The 22,838-nt window shown below is 50.5% G+C and overlaps 3 long non-coding RNA genes across 5 annotated transcripts in view; 1 reads left to right on the forward strand and 2 right to left on the reverse strand.

Moving 5' to 3' along the window:
• The window catches only part of LOC143680898 (uncharacterized), an 84,396-nt gene extending 62,181 nt beyond the window's left edge, over nt 1-22,215 (reverse strand). Inside the window, exons 1-2 of one of the 2 annotated variants that reach the window (XR_013174228.1) lie at nt 21,981-22,211; nt 21,760-21,904 (exon numbers count right to left, since the gene is read on the reverse strand). This is a non-coding gene — a long non-coding RNA (uncharacterized LOC143680898). Of the gene's footprint in view, nt 1-21,759; nt 21,905-21,980 lie in introns of both variants that reach the window. The other variant, XR_013174227.1, reaches the window with a different exon arrangement.
• Nucleotides 9,762-21,255, reverse strand: LOC143680897 (uncharacterized). 2 transcript variants are annotated; one of them, XR_013174225.1, is made up of 3 exons: nt 19,703-21,255; nt 12,835-13,124; nt 9,762-12,017 (listed from the first exon to the last, which is right to left on the reverse strand). It is a non-coding gene; the product is annotated as an uncharacterized LOC143680897 (long non-coding RNA). The 2 variants fall into 2 exon arrangements; XR_013174226.1 differs by having other exon boundaries at nt 12,831-13,124.
• Nucleotides 18,911-22,425, forward strand: LOC143680900 (uncharacterized). The gene is made up of 3 exons (XR_013174229.1): nt 18,911-19,022; nt 19,288-19,379; nt 21,998-22,425. It is a non-coding gene; the product is annotated as an uncharacterized LOC143680900 (long non-coding RNA).
• The last annotated feature ends 413 nt before the right edge of the window (nt 22,426-22,838 follow it).

Below are 22,838 nucleotides of genomic sequence, written 5' to 3' on the forward strand. Positions count from 1 at the left end.
CTCTGTTCTCTCCGAATCTCCCCCTTTCTCCAAAATGTTTCCTCTTTTATAGGATTCTAGTAAACTAATTAAGACCCACTCGAATGGGTGGAGACATGTCTCCACCTAATCCAGTTTAACAACCACTCTTGATTGAGTCACGTCTCCAGGGAGGTGATCTAATTAAAGTTTCAAACATACAGTGCTGAATAGGGATTAGAAGAAATGGCTGCCTTTACAAAATGGGATTAGGGTTAAAACATGGCTTTTCTAGGGTACATACATCCTTTCAAACCAGCACACTCTTTCATAAATCCTTTTCTTGGTCATCTTTCTGGATTAATTTCCCACTCCACTCTGCTGTACTACTGCAAATCCACACAGAAGACACCTACTCATTTTCAACACCCAGCTCAAGGGTCACCTTTCCTGATCATGTCACCCCACCTCCACCACCAGGCAAAACTGACCACCTTGGGCTCTGTATTAGTTAGGGTTCTCTAGAGAAACAGAATCAACAGGGAACACTTGCAAATATAAAATTTATAAAAGTGTCTCATGTGATCGTAGGAACGCAGAGTCCAAAATCCACAGGGCAGGCTGTGAAGCCGATGACTCCAATGGATGGCCTGGATGAACTCCACAGGAGAAGCTCACCAGCCAAAGCAGGAATGGAGCCTGTCTCCTCTGAGTCCTCCTTAAAAGGCTTCCCATGATTAGATTTAGTATCACTAATTGCAGAAGACACTCCCCTTTGGCTGATTACAAATGGAATCAGCTGTGGATGTAGCTGACGTGATCATGACCTAATCCTATGAAATGTCCTCATTGCAACAGACAGGCCAGCGCTTGCCCAATCAGATAAACAGGTACCACAACTTGGCCAAGTTGACACCTGTCCCTAACCATGACAGGCTCCCACTATGACCTCTATTGTCCCAATCAGTGCTTATGCTCTTTGTTCTCCTCTGTTCACGTGATGATTTTCTACCCCTGGACTAGATATAAGTCCCTTGAGGACAAGATCTATGCCTTATTCACCTCTGACTCCCCAAAGCCTAGCATTGTAGCTAGCACACTCAGCAAATGTTATTTAAATCATCTCATGGACTCCCAAATCCATGCTGGTAGAGCAAAGGGTTAGGGGGCACTGCGTCTGACTGCTTCTGGGGGTCTCCAAGAATAAGGGTGCCAGATCCTCAGACACTGCCTGAAGGAGCCCTACCCACCCCCCCTTTCCCCAATGTTCTAACAGCCTCAGGACTGTCCTGCTCATTCCCTGGCTCACCCATCCGTCTGGCTGACAAGATGTCTTCTCCCCAGAGTCAGCAGGGAGCACTCAGCAGAGCTCATTACTTAATGGTCAATGGCCCAGACTCCCATCTCCCTCATGAGCCCACAGAGGCTGTTTGGAGACCAGCCCCAATTCCTGTAAATGGAAAACGATTTGCACTCATTCCCAAGATGAATCATTTTGTTTTAATTGCCCATCCTCTTGCTGGCACTTCTGCTGCTGCCTGCTCTGCCTTTTGGCCGTTTGTTGGCTGGATGCCCTTCCAGGCCCTGTTAATTTCCAAGGAGGGAGGTGCAAAAGGGGGGAAGCACAGGGAGCCTCCCAGAAGGAGCATTTAGAGGAATGGGCGGCAATGGGCCAAAGTTAATGATAGCAACACGACTATCCTTCTGGAACCCAGGCAAAAACTCCAAACAGACAGGGAGCTGCTTCCAACTCGGGGCCCCCTTGGAGGACTGCTCCAGAGACCAGGCAGAACTAATGTGATAGAAGCATCCAACCCACCTGGAGTCTCCCAACCTGAAGTTCCTCTGAGCTGTATTAGCTGTATGACTTGTGAGACCAGAAGGGGAGAGGGGATGGGGAACGTAAGGAAGGCTAATTCTGAACAAGGGAATTGCAGAACCCAGAAGTAGTTTCCTGAATTTGGGTATGAAATGTGTGGCATATAGGGAGATGCAAATCTACAATCCATACGTATTTTCCTTCTGAGGCAGCAATTCCAGGAGACCATGCAGGGGAGCAGCCATGTTTTCTTTCTGTCTACAGGAGGGCTGATCCTAGAGATGTGTAGGGAATGAGTCCAGCCCACCATCAGCAAAAGGGAAAGCTTCCAGACCGGAACTGGCTCTGGGATCCAAGAGCTGCTCTGTGCCAAAGTCTGGGGCCCAGACTCCAGGCTCTCCATCTGAGACACGAAGAGTTTCTGCTTACCAAGGGTCCAGGAATGTACACATTCCTCCACAGTGAAGGGGAACTTTCACCTCACTCAGGCCTTGACCTGGCTGCAAGGAGAAGAGGAGGTGACAGGGTAGGGGGCTTCTTTGCAAGGAAAGCAGGAAGATGGAATGATCCTGGAGGGGACTGATCTCTCTCCCTGATAAGCTTGCCAAGTGGGAGGCACACAGCATGCTGAGGCAGAGGGGTGGCCTAGATGACCTCTACAGGATTTTTCCTGCCTAAGGATCCTTGAATTCCTGGAGGCTCAGCCTGCTTAACAAATCCTGACCTTGGGCAGGGAAGAAGAGGAAACCGTGGTTTCTTCCCATTTGGTGACCCAGCCTCTGGGAATGGAGGGGATTTCCCCAAAGTGGCCCAGATGCTAAGTTTATTACACCCTAGCCCAGTCATCTCTGAAGATTTTGTGTGATGGAGGGAAAACATCTGTTTGTGGTAACATAAAAACCTCCACCGAAGATGGCAGGCACTCCTGGGTTCAAGGGAAGACTTTCTTTCCCTGTCTGCCTTCTCTCTCATCTGCCCCCTTTATCTTGTGCAGCTTGACGCCAGCCTCTCCTCCCCACCCCCTGCCTCCTGGGACTGCAAACTCTGCAATGCCAAGCAGAGCAGCCATGATTGGAGTTGCTGAAGAAAACCCAGAGGAAGGACAAGCTGGTATTTCCGCAGCAGGGAACGGAGCCTGCTGGGAAGCCGGGACCCCAGGGAAGCTGCAAGAGAAAAGCTGAAATGCTCACCTCTCCATCTGGTCCCCACACTGCTGTAGGGAGCAAGTCCAACGGCAGAGAGAGGTGGGCTTCCTAGGAGAGGTGTCTCTCCGGGAGGGGGAAAGACAGGAGCTCCTACTATGTACCAGGCACTGTCCCAGCATGCAAAAAAAGGAAAAGCCCCCACTCCCCACGCACTTACACTCTACCTCTCATCATAGAGGCTCAGAATTGGATGAGACCTGAGAAACAGCTTCTAGCTCCCACTGAGGACAAATTGAAGCTTCAAAAGGAAAAGTGAGAGAGGAGCAGTTGAGTCAGGACCCAGAGCCCATGCCTCCTGAGTCAGCAGCTAGCAGGGGACAAGAGTGGACAGAGGCTGGGATGCCAACCCAGTACCCTTCCTAGAGGGTCTGTGAAGTGCTAGGGTGACCATGCTGATTAGAGAGGATGGCGACAATCATTAAGCCCCCACCTCGCCCTCCTCCAAGCAGGCAGCCCAATCCACAGGGTCTGCAGCCGATGCTGTCTGCTCCATTCCCAGCTGGGAGAGATGTGAGTCAATGCCGGCCGGGGGGTGTGGATAACCTGTTCCCTTTATACAGCAGCTCCAAGACAGCCCCTGGGGACAGGAATTCCTCGGGAATACTGAACTGAGTTCCTAGTGTCCAACTAGAGAGAAGGTAAACAGGGAGAAGTGATGGGAAGTAAGGAGTTAACCTCTGCTGCTGCAAGCCCTTTTGGTTAAATCACACGAGATAATGTGTGTGGAAGCTCCAAACAGATCGCCTTTTATAAGCGTAGGTGCTCAATAAATATTAATCTCCTTCCCTCCCCCTTTCCTTCCTTGTTTCTATTACACAATACCTCAGTTCAAAAGCCTTATTAATCATTCGTAACATCAGGGTTAGCAATAAGAGTCATAAAAATTTAAATTGTGGGAGCTTTGCTCTACCGTTCTGGTGTCAGGTCAGAGAGCTACACATCTCATCCTGTTTGGAAATGGGGGTGCTATTCCTTGGAATTCTCTCATGCTCATCTCTGCTTTTAATTCAGATTATCCCACCCTTTGAACGTCCTTGAGAAACACGAGTGTCCTGCACAAGTGTCTCATCTGCGGGGGACACGGCGGGGAAGGATGAACACAGTGACCACACCAGCCTCGCCATCTCTCAGTCCCCTCTGGCTGCAGTTTCAGGCAACCCCCTCGGCAGACATCAGACGAGATGCTGAGGACCTGTCTTGTGGTCTGCGGACCTGGCACCTGCGCCCAGGCCCTCACCCTGGTGGCCACTCTCTCTGTCCCTTTTCTGCTCCTCATTTGCTGCTAATGGATCTCTCCCTCTATGAACTCTTTTTTTGGGGGGTGGGGGGTGGGGAGAATTATGCATGGGCCAGGAATTGAACCCAGGTCTCTCACATGGCAGGGGGCATTCTACCATTGAACCACCCGTGCACCCCTCTCCCCGATGAGTTCTTAGCACCCACAGGTGTACGCATTGATGTGGATGAAGCCTTTATGTTTTGCCATCGATTTTAAAGACTCCAACAACAGCACACTTAAACTTGAATGCGATACAACAATAGCTCTAGCTCACGAAACGCACCAGTCTCCCGCAGGGATTCTGAGCACTTAACAAGTTATTTTCTGTGCCCCGGACCTGGGGAAAGTAACACAAAGTGAAGCCGATGTTTGCTTTTGAAATGGGGGTGTGTGGGAAGAAGGGGTGCGAGGAGAGGGAGGAGTATGCTCCCGTGAGAGGGTGGGAGAGAGGAAATAACATTTTGAAGTCATCAGTAAATACCTCGTCTTCCATGTTTGGGAACCACCCACGACCAGGAGGAAAGATGGACAACACCTGGAAAAGGGAAGAGCAGACTTCCCAGGCCAGTGATGGGCTCACTCAGCAGTGGACACCACCACCACCACCACCACCGTCCTCCCTGCCTGCCTTCCAGGCCCGCAGCACCCTCATGCTGTCTCTGCCCCCCCGACTCCACCCCACCTTCAGGGCCACTTCTCCCCTTCCGAGCACCTACTTCTAAAAGTCCGAGGGATGTCTTTCTCAGAGGCTGAAACTTTGGTTCCCTCCCCGCCCGTCCTCCTTGCCTTCCTCAGCCAGATCATATAGTTTCTTTCTGCCTTGGGAGCCCCCACCCCTCTTTACATTCTGGGCCTTCCTGTGTGGAATTCCGGGCCCTTGGGCAGCCTGCTCTTGCACCAGGCTATGTGTCTTAGCCTTGACAGGAAGCGATCTGTCCCTCCTTAGGCTCAGCTGCCTCCACACGGTAGCCCATCCATCACCTCCTCAGGCCCTTCCAGCATCCCTGCCTGCTGCTCAGCATCTTACCCCACTTCTCTTATTCCATTTCTTCATCGCCATTCATAGTGTTTGGAAACCTGTCTTTAGTTAGATCAGTGGCTCTTTTCTGTATGCATATGGCCCCTTGTCTGACCTGTCTCTATATACAACCAAACTGAATTATTCATTAGCAGGAGCAAGCAAACCGACTGCAAAAAGGAGAAGAAAAAAAAAATAAAAACAGCAAACAGGTTTTGTTGAGCTGTTTTAATACCTCTTATTGATGCACTGAGCCACTTTTCCAACTTGCTAGAATCCCACCAATAGGAGTGGGGGGTAGGGGGTGCCAAGGATTGGAGACAAAAGGGCTATGCATTCAAATGCTGACTTTACCCCTCCTAGATTTGTGTGTCTAACTGAAATGCTCTATTTCTCAGGGGTGCCCGACTCTGATAGAGAAAAATGGTGTTTATCTCTGGCCTCTCAGATATTTTAGCAGGGTTTAGGTCTTCTTCCTAAAGTACTTTGGAGGTATTTGGAAGCAGCACTTGTCCATTGATTTTTCTCTTTGTTCACTCTTCATTGTCCTGCCTGCCCAGGGATTCACAGCAGGAAGCAAGCTTCCTAATTAGCCAAAACCAAATGCAGCCTCCAGTGTGGTAGGTGGGATGCACAGAGGAGGTAAAAGCCCTCAGGGAGGGTTCATGCTGCTTCTGCCCTCAGTAAATTCCCAGGCTGAGAGAATGAACAGAAAAGGGCACATTCACAAACAAAATGAAATAATCACAGAAGGACCCACAAAATTAAGCAATAGAAAATGAAATGTGGTAGTACTTCTTTCATGGAGAGTTTGTAGGACAGTGACAGAGGTCAAAATGCAGAAAATGGGAGAAGAAGTGGACACCCAACCTCACCTCCCTCCTGGCACTGCTCCTGGGCCATGGCTGCCCAGCCCTGTCTGCTTTTACAGAGAAGAACCCACAGGAGCATCCCTCTGGGCCAGTTTTCTTCTGCCAAGGGAGCAAGAAAAACTCATGATGACTGCCTTGGAACTCTGGTCTCAGCTACCATCTGCAGAGAACCAAGAGCTACCAGGAGGGCACAGGGCCAGAGCTTTGTCCCGCCCAGGACCCCTCTTCTCAAACCAGGGCAAACCAGTCCTTCCAGGGAGAGACAAAGGGGAAGATGCTGCTCAGTGACCTGGGATGCTGGGTGTTTGGTGACCTGGGATGTTGGGTGTTTGGTGACCTGGGATGCTGGGCATTTGGTGACCTGGGATGCTGGGCATTGGGTGACCTGGATGCTGGGTGTTGGGTGACCTGGGATGTTGGGTGTTTGGTGACCTGGGATGCTGGGTGTTGGGTGACCTGGGATGCTGGGCATTTGGTGACCTGGGATGCTGGGCATTTGGTGACCTGGGATGCTGGGCATTTGGTGACCTGGGATGCTGGGTGTTGGGTGACCTGGGATGCTCGGTGTTGGGTGACCTGGATGCTGGGTGTTGGGTGACCTGGATGCTGGGTGTTGGGTGACCTGGGATGCTGGGCATTTGGTGACCTGGGATGCTGGGTGTTGGGTGACCTGGGATGCTGGGCATTTGGTGACCTGGGATGCTGGGCATTTGGTGACCTGGGATGCTGGGTGTTGGGTGACCTGGGATGCTCGGTGTTGGGTGACCTGGATGCTGGGTGTTGGGTGACCTGGATGCTGGGTGTTGGGTGACCTGGGATGCTGGGCATTTGGTGACCTGGGATGCTGGGCATTTGGTGACCTGGGATGCTGGGTGTTGGGTGACCTGGGATGCTCGGTGTTGGGTGACCTGGATGCTGGGTGTTGGGTGACCTGGATGCTGGGTGTTGGGTGACCTGGATGCTGGGTGTTGGGTGACCTGGGATGCTGGGCATTGGGTGACCTGGATGCTGGGTGTTGGGTGACCTGGGATGCTGGGCATTGGGTGACCTGGATGCTGGGTGTTGGGTGACCTGGGATGCTGGGCATTTGGTGACCTGGGATGCTCGGTGTTGGGTGACCTGGATGCTGGGCATTGGGTGACCTGGATGCTGGGTGTTGGGTGACCTGGATGCTGGGCATTGGGTGACCTGGATGCTGGGTGTTGGGTGACCTTGGATGCTGGGTGTTGGGTGACCTTGGATGCTGGGTGTTGGGTGACCTGGATGCTGGGTGTTGGGTGACCTGGATGCTGGGCATTGGGTGACCTGGATGCTGGGCATTGGGTGACCTGGGATGCTGGGTGTTGGGTGACCTGGATGCTGGGTGTTGGGTGACCTGGGATGCTGGGCATTGGGTGACCTGGATGCTGGGTGTTGGGTGACCTGGGATGCTGGGCATTTGGTGACCTGGGATGCTGGGCATTTGGTGACCTGGGATGCTGGGTGTTGGGTGACCTGGATGCTGGGTGTTGGGTGACCTGGGATGCTGGGCATTGGGTGACCTGGATGCTGGGCATTTGGTGACCTGGGATGCTGGGTGTTGGGTGACCTGGATGCTGGGTGTTGGGTGACCTGGGATGCTGGGCATTGGGTGACCTGGATGCTGGGTGTTGGGTGACCTGGATGCTGGGTGTTGGGTGACCTGGGATGCTGGGCATTGGGTGACCTGGATGCTGGGTGTTGGGTGACCTGGATGCTGGGTGTTGGGTGACCTGGGATGCTGGGCATTGGGTGACCTGGATGCTGGGTGTTTGGTGACCTGGGATGCTGGGCATTTGGTGACCTGGGATGCTGGGCATTTGGTGACCTGGGATGCTGGGTGTTGGGTGACCTGGGATGCTCGGTGTTGGGTGACCTGGGATGCTGGGCATTGGGTGACCTGGATGCTGGGTGTTGGGTGACCTGGGATGCTGGGCATTTGGTGACCTGGGATGCTGGGCATTGGGTGACCTGGATGCTGGGCATTTGGTGACCTGGGATGCTGGGTGTTTGGTGACCTGGATGCTGGGTGTTGGGTGACCTGGGATGCTGGGCGTTTGTCTGCCCAGCTTGCCATGGTGGGCTAAATCATTCAACCCCACTCTAAAGTGCTTCTAGGGACCCGAGGTCCATCCTATTCTTCTTCCAGACCCTGGCTGGGTACTGCAGCTGGGGAGAGGGAGGGATGAGAAGAGAAAGATGGCCAGGCAGGTGGGAAAGTGAAAACGTGGTGATTCCTGCTCTAGCCTCTGAGCTTCTGTAAAGAAGAAAAAATTCAGGAGAAAGCCAGGGAAACTGGTGGAGGATTCCCTGCTATGTCACAACTCTACCATAGCACCCAGAACAAAAGAATCTTTCTAAAAATGATGTCGAATGAGAGTTAGTGTGTTACTCCCTAAACAACAGCCCATCCTTTCTTCCCTCCCTTCCTACTGGCCAGTCTGTCACCAGCCTAGGCAGAGTGGAGAACAGATTTTCTTCAAGCCAATTTGGGCCTGGTATTCTTTGTAGCCAATTTGTGATATTTGCTGAGCAGAACAATGCAAAGGAGCTCAGCTAACTCAAAGATCCCAGATCCTAACCCCTGCTGAGCAGGAGGGCTGAGCTGGGGCTGAGGCTATGAAAGAGAAAGTCTGAGAAGACCAGGAGGGACTGATACTAAAAATAATAGGAATACATCCCCGCCCTTGGGTACACACACACAGCCTTTCATGTATACAGATTTACGAAAACACATTCATTTTTCAGATGCAGAATAACACATACATAAATGAAAGCAGACATAAATTTAAGGTCCGGACACCCCTCCTCCCACTCCCCCCCCCCCCCATCTGTATAAAGCTATTTGAAATCACACTACCTCATCTGCTCCCCCCACCCTGCTCTCTCTCCTTCAGGGTTGGCTTCTCCCAGAAAGCTGTCTGGCCTGGGCCCAGGGCTAGTGGAGTTGGTATTTGCATTTTTCTCAAAAAGCAAATGGCACTAGACACCTCAAACCACTGCATGTTCCACTGACAGAGAACCTGACATCCCCGGGCTTGCCCAGCTGCTCTGGGAGACACATCTTCCCTCTACCCCTTCCCAGTCCATCTCATTTCATCCTTGGATGGCTCCTGGTTCCATCCTGTCAAACCAGATCCTTTGGTCCCTGCACACAGTGAAACCCAGGTGCCCTCACCCACTTCTGAGAGCACCCAGGCCACTGTTCTCTTCAGTCCCTGTCCCAACTCACCTCTTCCAAGAAATCTGCTATGACTCAATCTGTTTTGTTCTAGATGGTATGGCTCCCCAGCACTCTTAGAGGAAAACTGTACTGTATCAATGTCCATTCATTACTTGTTCTCTGTATCTGTGTCAGGTCTGTCTCAAGTGAGTGCTGCCTCCCCCATTAGACCGGGGTTTCCTGAGCCTCCAAACACCCCCTTCCCTACCAGGGTCCTGTATAATCCTGTCCTCAGGGTGGACTCTGGGGGGAGAGTTCATTGCTGGGTGACACAATGTTCAAGACCTCTGCTGTTGTTTGCAGAGGAGCCTGATGCAGACACAGGCCTCGGGAAATAGGAGTGATGACATGGGCCTGGGGCCATATGGATTCCGAAAGGTCACTGCCTTTCCCAGAAATGACTCATTCCCAGCATCACCTGAGTTGAGCACAGCCCCCCATCTGGCATCAGAGGTGGGAGATGTTTATTTCCTAGAAGTACCTAAAGAGGGAGAGCGTGGAACAGAGCTGCCAGTCACTGCGACATTACTTCTAGTCAGATGGAGGCCCAGGGAACCAGTCACAAAAGAGAGGGAAGAGGGAAAGAGGGAAGGAGTGAGAGGCTGGAGTGGAAGATGACAAAAGAATGTTTTTGTCTTTGTTTGTTTTTTGGTGCATGGTCCGGGAATGGAACCCGTGTCTCCCACATGCAAGGCGAGCGTTCTACCACTGAACTACTCATGCGCCCTGTTTTTGATTTTTGAAGTAACAACAAGAAAAGAGAAACAGAAAGGAAAGATAAAGCCCAACAACAACGAGAATGGAGAGATGCCAGAATCAGAAACACAGAGACGAAGAGAGCACAGCTGTTTGGGCATCTTCATGAGGAGTTTCCTGAAATGTTCTCAGGAGTCCATATGACCAAGTTGGAGGCCAGGGCTTTTAGGATTTTAGCCCCTGTTGTGGGCTACTGGCATTCCATGCATTAGATCATCTGACCCTGTAAGACCCCTCCGAGGTAGGCTATTATTGATACCCCTTTAGAGATAAAACAATCTCAGATCAGAGAGATTAAGCGACAGTTCTCAGGTCACACAGCTACCATGTGACAGGGCTAAGACTCAGATCCAGGTCTGACTCCCAAGCTTGTGCCCTCTACATCCCACTCCCCCAGCCTGCTGTCCAGCTCCTGCCTGTGCTGATTTTCCTCCCCCACATCCAGCCTTTCAATGAGCATTAATTAGGGGCCTGCTGTGTGCCCCACAGAGTTAACAACCAGTCTGGGTTTATCAGGGTTCCTCAGATGCTTAAAGACTTGGTCTTGAATCTCCAGGTAGACAAGACCCTGCTGAAATGGAAAGAACTGTCCCTTTGCCAAAGTCATGCCCAAGTTACTGATGGGGACCTGAGGGCAGTTTGATCTTTTTCTTGGCCTTCAGATCGGAATCCATCAACTCCCATCATATGGAAATCTTCGTCTGCTCTCAATCCCAGGTTCTTCCTAAGGGCAGTTGTTTGGGGACAATGGGAATTAACAAGGACAGGAGGGTGGCAGAAAGATTGTCTGGAGTCTGCGTTTCTCTCCCCAAGGCCCACCCCTCCTGAATGGAGACAGAAGCCTCTCCCCTAGCTGACCGCTAGTAGGCGGGCGTGGGGAGGGGAGAAGGAACAGGAATTATCTGAGGCCACTTGAGAGGACTTAAGGAACAGCTTCAGGCCTGCAAGCACTGCTGCCCCGAGCCAGAGGCCAGAGTTCTCCCTCCTTACACAGTCAGTAATTTTAGTGGAACTAGAGAAATATCACTGTCCCCCTGGCCAAGCTGGAGGAATTGAAATCTCTAGAATCCCTCTTTGAGAACTTTAAACTTAGACCAGATCATCACCAGTTTCCAATGGATTAGTTGAAGTCTTGTCTGGAGGCAAGAAGGGGGGACTCGAACCCTTAAGGTCACTATAAAAAACATTATGAAAAAAAAATGGCATTACAAACTATCTGAGACATGTAAAAAGATACAGAGGATAATAAAATGAACCCACATGCAGCTCTCCTTAGCTCAAACAAGCCACTGTGAACAGCACCGAAGAGCCTGCTCCTTCCCTGATGAGAAGCTCCTCTTCCTCCCCCAGGTGAAAGCCTCTGGGGATTTGGTGTCTCCTGCCCTCAGGGTCACACAGCACTGGCCCACCCACAGCGTGCTCTCCTCCCAGGATCCCCCACGTTGCTGGCCACCTGCCTCTGCCACAGGGGGCTCTTCTGTTAGCCTTTGGCATCGCCCAAACCTGCCCCTCAGGATTCCATCCTCCCAGGGCTCAGTGACAGGCCCCTCTGCCCTGCCTCTCTCACCCTGCCATGATGGCTGAGCAGACTCCAGGCCTGGCTTCCACAGGGAAACACAGCAGACAAATGCAGTGTTGCCAACCCCAAGGTGGGTGGGTTTTAACTCAGACACAAAACCGGTGAAGAGACAGAGCAGGCACAGGCCCCGGGTCTCGGACTGGGTCAGAGTAGCCATGAGACTGGAGCCGCCAGACCCCCAGCCCAGCAGGCGCTGGTGCCCGTCGGGTCAGATGTGCATGCACACCTTGTCATGCTGTGGTGTCTCCTGCCCGGCAGGGGTTACATCTCCTCTTTACTCTGGAGGCTGTCTAGAAAATCAAGGGGAGAAGAACAAGCAGTTCGTGCACCCTTAGCATGAAGGGGAAAACTTAGTCACCTGGTTGGAAGGAGTTTTGAAGAGGGTGCCCTTTGTCCCCTAGGGGGCCAGTCCACCCCCAGCAGTCCCCTCCTCTCCTGCCCATTACCCATTACTCTCCTAACAGACATCCTGCTTGCCTCCCATCTGCAGGGCACTCAGTTCTGGCACTGCTGGCTAGCCTCAGGCTCCTTGGGAAGCCTCTCTTGGTTAAGCCCTAAGTGTTCCCTCTCCCTCTTTCCCCCACATTTCCACAATTCTCAAAGGCAGGCAGGGTCAATCGGCACAATGGCGATTTCCTCCTGTGAATACAAACCCCTCTGTGCTGCTGTGTCCTCTCTCCCCTGCACTTACTACAAGGTTTTTGAGAAGGGGGACTACAGCTGATTTCGGCATCTTTTGCAGTCATTTTCATAAATTGCTCCATAGTGTTGCTGAATGACTGAATGATCTCTGTCCCCTATATCTGCCTGAGGTTTTCTCAAGGCTGGGGCCATCCAGGCCTTATTTTCTTTTAGAAACTCGCTCAGAACCAATAAAGGGACACCCATTCCCAAATGCCTTGTCCAGTGAGTTGAGAAAAGCCCGAGGAAAACCTCTGTGGCCAGCCCTCTCATCCTCCCTGACCTGCCCACTCCCCACCTGCCACCTACCTATCTACAGACCCACCAGGTATCAGGAGTACCACCTCTTATCATGCTCCTTTGAAGCCCCTGGCTGATTTTGTTTTGGTTTGAGGGGCCTGGTTTCAGGTTTGTCTGCCCACCTACCAGTATCAAGCAGCTTTCTCCTTCTGCGCAATTGCAATGCTCTCACCATCGGTTCGCTCTGCACAGGTAGGAGTATCTACTGCACAGGTGAGGAAACTTGGAGTGATGGATCTGGAGCTCACCGTTTGGACCCAGGTCTTCTGCCTTCCAGTCTATCACGTTACCCCTCTCTCTGTCTTCTGCTGTCTTCATCTCTCTCCCTCTGCCTTCATCTCTCTCCCTCTGCTGTGGGTTCTCAGGAACCACTACCCCAGGAAATGTCTCCCCACCTTTGAGTTGGACAGAAAGGCCTTTAGGGAGAATTGAAAACTCCACGTAAGAAAGGAGAAAGCTGAGATGGCCTGCAAGTCCGTGCAGGGCTGGGGTTGCCCTCAGTGTTTTTTGCCAGTAGGAGACTCTGGGGGTGGGCAAGCCTACTCTGATGGAAGCCTACTCTGCCTCCGGCAAGAGGGAAGCCCCTGCTGAGGCCATGCTCCCTTCCTAACAGGCCCCACCCCGGGTCTCTCACAGAACCTCATAGGTAGTTAAGCAGCACAGATATAACTAAGGAGGCTTTCCAGAATCAACACGTCTTCCTCTTCTTGCAGAGTGGTGCCCGGGCTTTTCTCCCCTTGGTTTCTTCCAGGGCCGCCAGGGGTAACAGCTGCCAGGTAGCAGGCACTTAGCATGGACACGCAGTCTGCTAAGCACATGCTTATATCATCATGTGACTCGCTCACCAGTAGGCCCCGTGGGGAAAGTGGATCCCTGTTTACATATAAGCCAACGAGGTCTCAAAGAGGTTAGGTCACTTGTCCGGAGACCTGGAGCCAGTAAGTGGCAGCATGTAAATCCAAACCCAGTTCTTTCTAATGCCAGTCCAACCTCTCCACTACATGGGCTGCCCATATACTGTTACCACCACCTTCCTACTTATTCAGACTGTACCTCACCTAGGCCAGGAATTTCTATTTTATTTCTTTATTTTGAATAAGTAACATATTCAAACAGGTCAAAATTTTAAGTTTCCAAAGACAGAACATGAAGAGTCTGGCTCCCGTTCTGGGTCCTCACACGTGGGGTCACCTTTCCCAGAGGCAACCAAGGTTATCTGTTCCTTGTCTATTCTTCCCAATATATGTTATGCAAAATCCATGAATATGTATAAATACACAAATGACAGCACACCATAAACACTGCTTTGCACTTGCATTTTGTACTAAACAATGTGTTTTATTCCATATCAATAAAATGTTACTCATTCTTCTGACTGCAGAATCTTCTACTGTCTACAAATCTACTTAACTGGTTCCGTATTGATTGACATTTAGGTTATTTCCAGTCCTTTGGTAGCAAAAACAATGTTGCAATGAGAAACTTTGTATATGACATCATTTTGCACTGAAGGATAAATTTCTAGACACAGAATTCCCACTGAGAGGCAGAATAGAATGGGGAAAAGAGTGACCTGATAATCTTTTATTCTGGCTCTGCTGCTTACCAGCTATGTGACCCTAAGCAAGTTATTTAACCTCTCTGATCTTCTGTTTGCTCCTCAGTTAAATGGAGAATAGGAGTAGTACTTGCTTCCTGGTACAGTAGCTGTGAAGGCTCAAATAAATAAGGCGATGTACCTCAAGGGGTACAAAGCGTGACTCATGGAGGTGCCAAAGAAAGGGAGCAATGATTATTTCCCTTGTGCCACAATCCCTCTCCCACTGATGGCTCCCTCCACACACCCATTTATCTAAAGCCTCCCTACACCACCCTGTGTCCTAGCCCTTTGTGTATGTATTGCTCACCTACCACCAAATAATAAGCTCCTCAACGATAGGGACCTTGTCTTACTCATTTCTGAACCACCCCGGCTCCCATCCACAAGTCCTGGCACATAGTAGGTGCTCTGTCAAGATCTACTGAATTGAAATGAGGTCGACCCCCTCTTGGAAAACTCAGACTCTGGGATTCTTGCTCCTTAGCAAACAGAGTCAGGGTCACCTCCAGCCAGCAAGCAGAAGCCGCAGCCAACCTCCCTCTTTCTCTCTGAGGTTTAGTAATCAGGAAAGGTTTTTGCCTGTACCATATTTCAAATCCAGAACCTCTGCATAGTCCCTCTCAGCCCAGGCACCTACACACCGGGAGGTCATTATAAAACATTAGCTATCCTTCCTCTGGAGAGCAGGGTGGAGACTACTCCTGGCCCCTCTCCAACCCTCCCCCGTGCGGCCTGGCTTGGACTGCCTACCACCGGGGAGAGCATCGCTAGGGACCGCTGCCCAAAAAGCGCCGGGAGGTGGGAGGAAATCATTTCGATTTCTTTCAGGGAGCATAAATGCTTTTTTAATTGCTGTCGAGGGCGGCTTCTCGGGAATCCATTATTGATAGCGATTGAAATGAAAAGGAGGAAAAAAGCAGTCATCTCTCTTTCGCTGGTACCGACTGCCCTCCCACCCCTGGCCCCGCCTCCTACAGTCTTCCCTCCCCTGCGGGACAGGAGGCCTCCGGCTTCCTCCCTACCAGCTCTCTCAGGGTCTCCTTCGCCCCCGCATTGCTCCTTCCCCATTTCCCTCCTCTCACCTGCCTACTCTTTTTGTTTTCCTGTTGTTCCCCCTTTCCCACTTCCTTCCCCTCTCGTTGATCCTCAGGGTCTGTCTCTTTTTCTGCCAGGCAGTAGCTCTGTCGCCCTCACTTTTGGTCTCTCCTACTCTCTATCCCACTTTCCTCCCTCTCCACCATCACCTCTAGCTTTCCCTTACCTTGATTTTTATCCTTTGGCCCTCCCACCTTTATCCTAAATTTCCACCATTTAGCCATTGCTTTGGAGGGCGGAATGTGCTGGTTTGAATCTGCGGGGGACCTCAGAAAAGCCGTGTCCTTTAATCATTCAGCATTGCTGGCTGGGAGCATTTTGATTGTTCCCATGGAGATGTGACCCACCCAGTTGTGGGTGGTTAACTTTTGATCAGATAGCCTCCAAGGAGTTGTGACTCCACCCATTAATCCTTTAAAAGAGTAAACGTTTTAGAGAAGCATCCTTTGTAGAGCCACGAGAAAGTCCCAGCAGAGCCAAGCAAAGCCATGAGGCCGAGAGAACACAGAATCCACCAGCCAGCGGCCTTTGGAGATGAAGGAGAACGCTCCCATGGGAGCTCCATGAAACAAGGAGCCGGGAGAGAAAGCTAGCAGATGACGCCATGCTTGCCACATGCCTTCCCAGTTGAGAGAGAAATGCTAAACTCTCCCCTTCCTTTCCCATTCTCATTCTGACACCCTCTTGTTCTCACACCCTCATGTTTTCCCTTTTCTGCTCAGGCTCCTTTCCTTGGGTCCTTGGACCCTCAGGTAATCCCTCTCCAAGCAGGAGAGAGGCTGGGCCATCCATATAATTTTTCCTGTCCCCAAACACGGAACATGGGCATTTTTATTTCCAGCCTTTCACCCAGGCCTCCACCCCTGGCTCACCCCTTGGAAAGGTGAGCTTTCCTTTCTCCTGCAGGCTGTGTCTGGGGCCACTGCCGGCCAAGCCCAGGGAAGCTGTCCCTGAAAACAACAGGAATAGAAAACCCCAAGCTCCTTCCTTCCCCCAAGCCAGGGTCTCATGACCCTTTGCCATCAGTGAGCTCTCCGTGTGGGAGGCCTGAGCTTCCTTGCCTCATCTTCACGCTGGAAGCTGCCATGTTATGTGTCCCAGACCCCAGCCTCATAGCAGGAACCTCCTGTGCCTTTAAGAAATTACAAGCCTTCAGGCTCACTGACTCCTCCCCCCTCCCCTATCTGGGGGGGAGGGGGCAAAGATGGATGTTCCCACAGAGCCCCCTCCCAACCAGCCCATCAATAATGGGGGGCAGGTACTATTCCGCTCTCAGGAGCCTGGGAGAAGGGTGACAAGGCTCATTTATCTCCTCCCTGGCGCCTTCCTTCTTCCTTGCCCATTTCTTCCTTCCCGAGCTTGTGAGAAATGAGGAATGGACTGAGAAAGAGCAGGGCAAGTACCAGTCTCCCGCTTTCCCCAGGGCTCTCAAGGTGCCTGCCCGAGGCCACCAGCCACAGAGGTTTGCTGAACAGCTATTACAAGCAGGCAGACTTACAGTAGCGGAAGCACATCCGGCCCAGCCTCCTTTCCCCAAACCCATCCTCCCCCATCAGAGCCTCATCCCTTCCAAAGGGCCAGAGCTCTCACCTCAAAGGTAGTCACTGAAAAAGCTAATCTGATTTCATATGGTGTTGCATGGTTTTAGTTTTATAGTGAATTTCCCAAAACTTCACTGACAGAACCCAGGCCCTGCTTGTCTGTGCTATGGCTTCAGCACCCCCTCTTTTCATTCCAGGGCTCTCCCTGCCTCCGGGCAGACGCCTCGCCCACCCTGCCCAGCCCGCTCCCGGTGCCAGCTGAGTCCAGTTCAGCTCGGTCACTCCTGACAGCTGACTTGGTTCCCCCTCAGTGCTTCAACCCACCCATTATCTACATGGTCTTGGCGAGACGGGCATTTGAAGTTGTGGAAACAGGTCTCCCCCATGTGTCTCTGAGGTTGCATCCTCTCCCTTGCCTGCATCACAATCCCACTCTTAGGCTTGCCCAGCCTTCTTCAGGTCCGCAGCTACCTGAAGGACACCCCACCCCCATCCCCACCTTTTCCCCTAAACTCCATGCCCACACCCTGGGACCACAGGCTGCCTTAAGTCCTGCCCTGGGGGTAGCTAATGCAGGCCTGGGCTCCTAATGAAGGTGTGGGGAGGCAGGCCCGGGTCTGGAGAAGCATGCTGTCTCTGCTCTAATCATCCCTGCAGCAGGTAAACAATGACTCCATTTGCTAGGTGGCCTAACCTGGGGCTATGGCAGCCATCACCTTGTGCCCCCCCAACTAGCCAGCTAGCACCCTTCATTTCGACCAGAGCTGCTGCAATTTACTTCCATCCCCAGGGGCACTTTATTGTTCACTGTCTCTCCTCTTCTTTTTTATCTCCCTTCCCCAGCAACTCTTCATTTTACCTCCAACATTTTCTTTTTGTTTTCTTATTTCTTCAATTTTTTTCCCCCTTTCTTTTTATTGCTCTCCTTTACACCATCACTGCCTCCTTTCTTTCTCCCTGCTCTCTTCCTCCCTCTCCATTCTCTCAAAGGCTCCCTTCCTTCCTCTCCTGAGTCCCTCCCCCACCCCCACCCAATCCACGCCACCTTCCCTCCTGCAACTATATTTAGTTTGGAGCTGGGGATTTAGAAAGGCACCGCTGGTGCTGGAGCTGGAGTCTAGTCTTGAAAGATCTGTCAGTGTTTCCATAAGAGGCTCAGCAGGGATAAGTTTATAACGGAGCTTTTTTCTTTCCTTACCCAGCCCAGACCCTGGGCTGAGTGTAGGCAGGGAAGGGTCTCCAAATAAGATTGGAGAGACTTGTAAGCTCTTCAAGAGAGAAGGGAGCTGCAAGTTCATTCTAAGAGTGGATCTGGAGCCTGGAGAGCCAGGCAAGCAAGGGGGTAGCAAGTAAGGATTCCACTGTGGGTTGGGACCTCAGGAGGCTGAACCTTTCTTAAGGACCAAGGGAACGAGCAGTTGTTCTTATGATAAGGCCTGAGAGATTTTGAAAGACTCCTTTCCTCAGAAGATCTCACCAGCCTGCTATGGTCTGTGCAATCCCACAGATAGAGCCATTTCTTTGTGATAAACCAATGCCTACAGAAGACCCCCATCTAAAAATCATTTCTAACATTTGGGAGACACACCATACCTTATGAGATCAGAGTAGAGAAACAGAAAGTTGAAGTAACTTGCTTGAGGACAGCCAGTTTGCTGAATGCTAAAGCTTGAACTTGAACCCAGGTCTTTCATCTCTAACTGTTGTACTCTCTTTGCTGCAGTGAACAGCCCAGTGGCTAGGCCATCAGCCACCGGGATCCATGGCCAAACATTCCACGGTGGAATCAGGGACCTGGTTAAGATCCTGGCTCTCCTACTTAGTCCAGGGTCAGCTTGGGCAGGTGCTTTCCTCCTCTGCTCCCCACAGGGGATGGTCGGGAGGAATAAAGAAGACAATGATCTAAATGCTTGGCACATAGTAGGCATCCAATAAGTGGTGAATTGTGTCATTGGTTCAGGACAGAAGTTCAGGACCCTGAAGGTATGGCACATGGACTACTCAGGTTTCAAGGAAGAGGATAACATGTGGAGCAGGGCTGGGATGGACAAGAGGCAGAGCTGGTTAGCATTTCACAGGTACACAAGGGCAGAAGTGGGGCAGGTGGCTCAAATGTCAAGTGTAGGCCCAGAACTTTAGAGTTTATGAACACCATTCACATCTACCCATTCATTAACTTCTAAAGATTGGGGACCGGGGTGGGGACAGCTGGGAGAAGGAAACAGGGCCAGCAATATCATTCCCATTTTACAGATGTGCCAACTAAGGTCAAGAAAGGTGAGGTGATTTGCCCAAGGTCACAACTAATCATTTCACTTGTTCACTCATTCATCACATATCCAGTGAGTGCCTACTATGTGAGACTGCTGTGTGACCACTGGACATACTCAGTGACAGAGCTAGAACCAGAACTCAGGGCCAGCGCATTCAGTCCTGTGAGTCCTCTATTAAAATACCAATAGATAAGAATTACTGATTGCGTATGTAGAATGGAATGATTTCTAAAAAAAAAAAAAAAATACCAATAGAGTAGCCTGGGGGTTAGAGTTACTGGTTTGACTAGTGGTAAGTGGTTGCTGAGCCTGAGTAGGGAGCAATTCACTTCCTTATATAGACAATCCTTTGTCCCTACCCCTCCCTAGTTTGAGATGGACCACACTGCTAATGTTTCCCTGAAAGGTGGGCAGGAGACAGTAGAGTTCTTGGCTCCTTGGCCCCTTGTAGGCATTTCTACCACCCCAGAGAAAGAAGGTTGTACCTTTCTAGCAAATGCAGCTTGAGGATCCTCAGGGACTAGGACCCAGGAGTCCTGATTCTAAGTCCTAGGGCTTCAGGGACTTCAAGCGAACCCAAGAACAGGTGGGAAAAGACATTTCATTCCATCCATTCCTCCACCTTCCCATCACAAAGGAAGTTACTTCCAAGCTCCTCACTCAGTGCTATACCTATTTCTTCTTCTTGGGGTGAGAGCACCATTTATGACATGAGATAATTATGACATGAAATAATGTGGGTGGGCTAAAAGGTGGGGGGACAGTGAGAGTAACTTCTGGAGTTGTTAATAGGACCAGGGGTGGGGAAGGTGTGTTGGCTGGGTGAATGTGCAATTTCTCTAAATCTTATACCACCAGTCAGCCATCCATCCATCCATCATATCAAGTAAGACAAATGCTAGCACCTATTTTCTTATTTTTCTTGCTTCTTTTTGTTCACCAGATTCATAGATAGGTAGAAGAGCAGAATTTTTCTAGAGGTCATCTTTTCTATCTATCTGCCTCTAGGGAAATTGTACTAACTTCCCAAGCATATAAACCAATTTCTACCAGCAGCTTATGCCTTTCATGAACAATCTTTCCTGCTCAGAAGCTTTTATTGTGTTTAACCCAAAGCCCTCCTGCACCATGGAAGCTGTGTACACTGCTCTCTCCTGAAACCGTGGTTTCTCCCCTGTGCCTTTCTACTTTTTATTTGCTTCCTCATTCTTGGAGCCTTGAGAAAAGAGCTGTGGACTGGGAGTCAGAAAATCTGGCTTTGTGTTCTAGCTCTATAACTTACAGTCTAATGACCACAGCCTTAAATTCTTTGGACCTTAGTTTCTTCATTAGTAAAAGGACCATAAAAATTCCCAGTGGAGTTGCTGTGAGGATCAAATGAGAAAATGGAGGGGAAGCAAACTATAAACTGCCATACTCCTGTGAAGGCTTATCATTAATTCCCTTCATTTCTCTGTCACCGAAGAGGCAAGAGCTGGGGAAAGCAGCAGGACTTGAAGTCAAAGATGAGACTGATGTATCTGAATCCTATTTCTGCCCTCTGGCTCTCCAGGGCACCGTGGGAAAGCCCCGTAACCTCTGAGCCTTGGTTTCCCCAGCAGTAAGGGAGGAGTTGTTAGACCCATTTGCCTCCTCCAGCCTAGGAGTGGAACTGCTCATAAACAATGATTGCTCACTCCCTATTTTAGAGAAGCTTTTGAGCGCATCACCACCAATTACTGTTTATTGAGCATGCATGATGCGGTCTCCTGCATGGGTAAACAGAACTTTCAAAGGCTTTGGCCTTTCCCAGGAAGAGCAAACAACCTACCCCAGCCCTGCTAAGCAGCAGAATAGGGCACCTTCTCATCATACTCATTCCCCTGCCTTCTCTGTTCCTGGGTGAACTGACCTGAGTAGAAATCACAGCTGGGCCTAGGTCCTGGCCTGGGCCAGTAATACGCAGTGGGACCCTATATGATCAGAAGGGGGTTCTTTGTCAATATCTGCATTTACTCAGCTGCCAAGGGCTGCTGGTCTCCCCTCTCCCAAAGTCTCTTGCAACTGTCCCCCCTTTCCACCCCGCCTTCCTTTTAGCATTGATATTGCTGCAATAGCCTCCTAATTGGCCCCACAGCTTTGGCCTTGCTTCTTTCCCATTCATCTCACTCACTGCTGTCAGAAAAATCTCCCTGGTATACCAAGCCTCTCAGTTCCCTACATGGCACCTTTAATGATTCCCTGTTGCCCCATGATAAAGTTCAATCTGGTTACAGTATGACACAGAGGCAAAAATCAACAACTTCAGCATTGAGCAGACCTGGTGCCAATCCTGGCTTTGCCTTCCGTGGTCAGGTTGTTTTGATCTCTCTGAGCCTCAGTTTCCTCAACTGCAAAATGAGGCCAACAGTACCAATGTTATACTACTGTGATCAAAACTTTCAAACATACGTAAGGCATTGTGCCTAGCTCATAGGAGATAGTCAGTGAATGCCTCTCTCCCTTTTTCCCTCCACAATCCCCTATAGCAAGGATCACAAAATGTGCCTCGCTGTACACTTACCTGGGAGTTCTGGGAGGCTGATGCTGGCAACAATATGTCACCCTTCAGAAGGTCCTGAGAAATGGGGCCCTGATACATCAGTCTCAAGGCTTCCCACAAAAAGGGGAGATGGAGTCTGCCCCAAGTACTGTAAATGTAGGGAGCCCTGAAAAGGCAGAAAACTCAAATTGAGAAAAGGTCATTGCTTCATTTTTTTTTTTAAGAAGCAAATTAACTTTTACCCATTTCCACAACACAGCCCATCTCTCCCTCTCCGCAGAAAATGAACAGACTTCAGCCACCAGAGCAGAGGACAAAAGTTGATCAGCGGCAGAAGACAAGGGGTTACTGGAAAAGTAAATTCCACCCAAAGCTGTTCCTCCTGGGAATCCAAGAACACTTGATACACAAGAAATACTTTTTTAGATAACATTGAGAGTATCATTTAAATGGTCTTGGCTCAGCCCCTGTGCAGTCCATCCTATGTTCTCTCCAAGAAGAGATTAAACCAAACAAAAAGCAGCATTAGCTACAAAGTTCCTGCTCAGCGACCAAGAACCATGAGGCAGCACAAGGACACAAGAGCCCACAGGCATGGCGGCCCCAGCATCGGGATGACTTCATCCACTGAGTTATCAAAAACCACAATGTCTGCCAAGAAAAAGTGTGAATCACCAGGACCCACAGGAAAGCAGACCAGGGGTGGGATGGGGTGGGCAGCGTGACATGGTGAGAAAAACAAGTACTTGGGCGACACGTAGGTTTCAATCCTGACATAGTTCTGGGGCCTGAAGGACTCTGAGCCTCAGCTTCCTGATCTGTAAAAAATGGGGGACAATAATAGTACCTGTTTTAGGGGATCTTTGGGAGGATTAAAGGAGTTAATCTGTGTAAAGGACTTTAGCACTTATTACGGGTTCAAGAAATGCTACTTCTTATTTTTGATAGCCAAGTTCTTGATTTTCTACAGAGCTAGAGAGATAGGTCACAATCTGTCCTCATTTCCACTGCCCCTGACAAAAGTCCATGGCTGCAGTAAGCTTAGACTGACCTCTGTTCTGCCCCCAAAGCCCAGGCCTCCCTGCCTTGGATACAGCTAT

Source organism: Tamandua tetradactyla, chromosome 4, assembly GCF_023851605.1.
Source record: "Tamandua tetradactyla isolate mTamTet1 chromosome 4, mTamTet1.pri, whole genome shotgun sequence".
NCBI classification, from domain to species: Eukaryota; Metazoa; Chordata; class Mammalia; order Pilosa; family Myrmecophagidae; genus Tamandua; species Tamandua tetradactyla.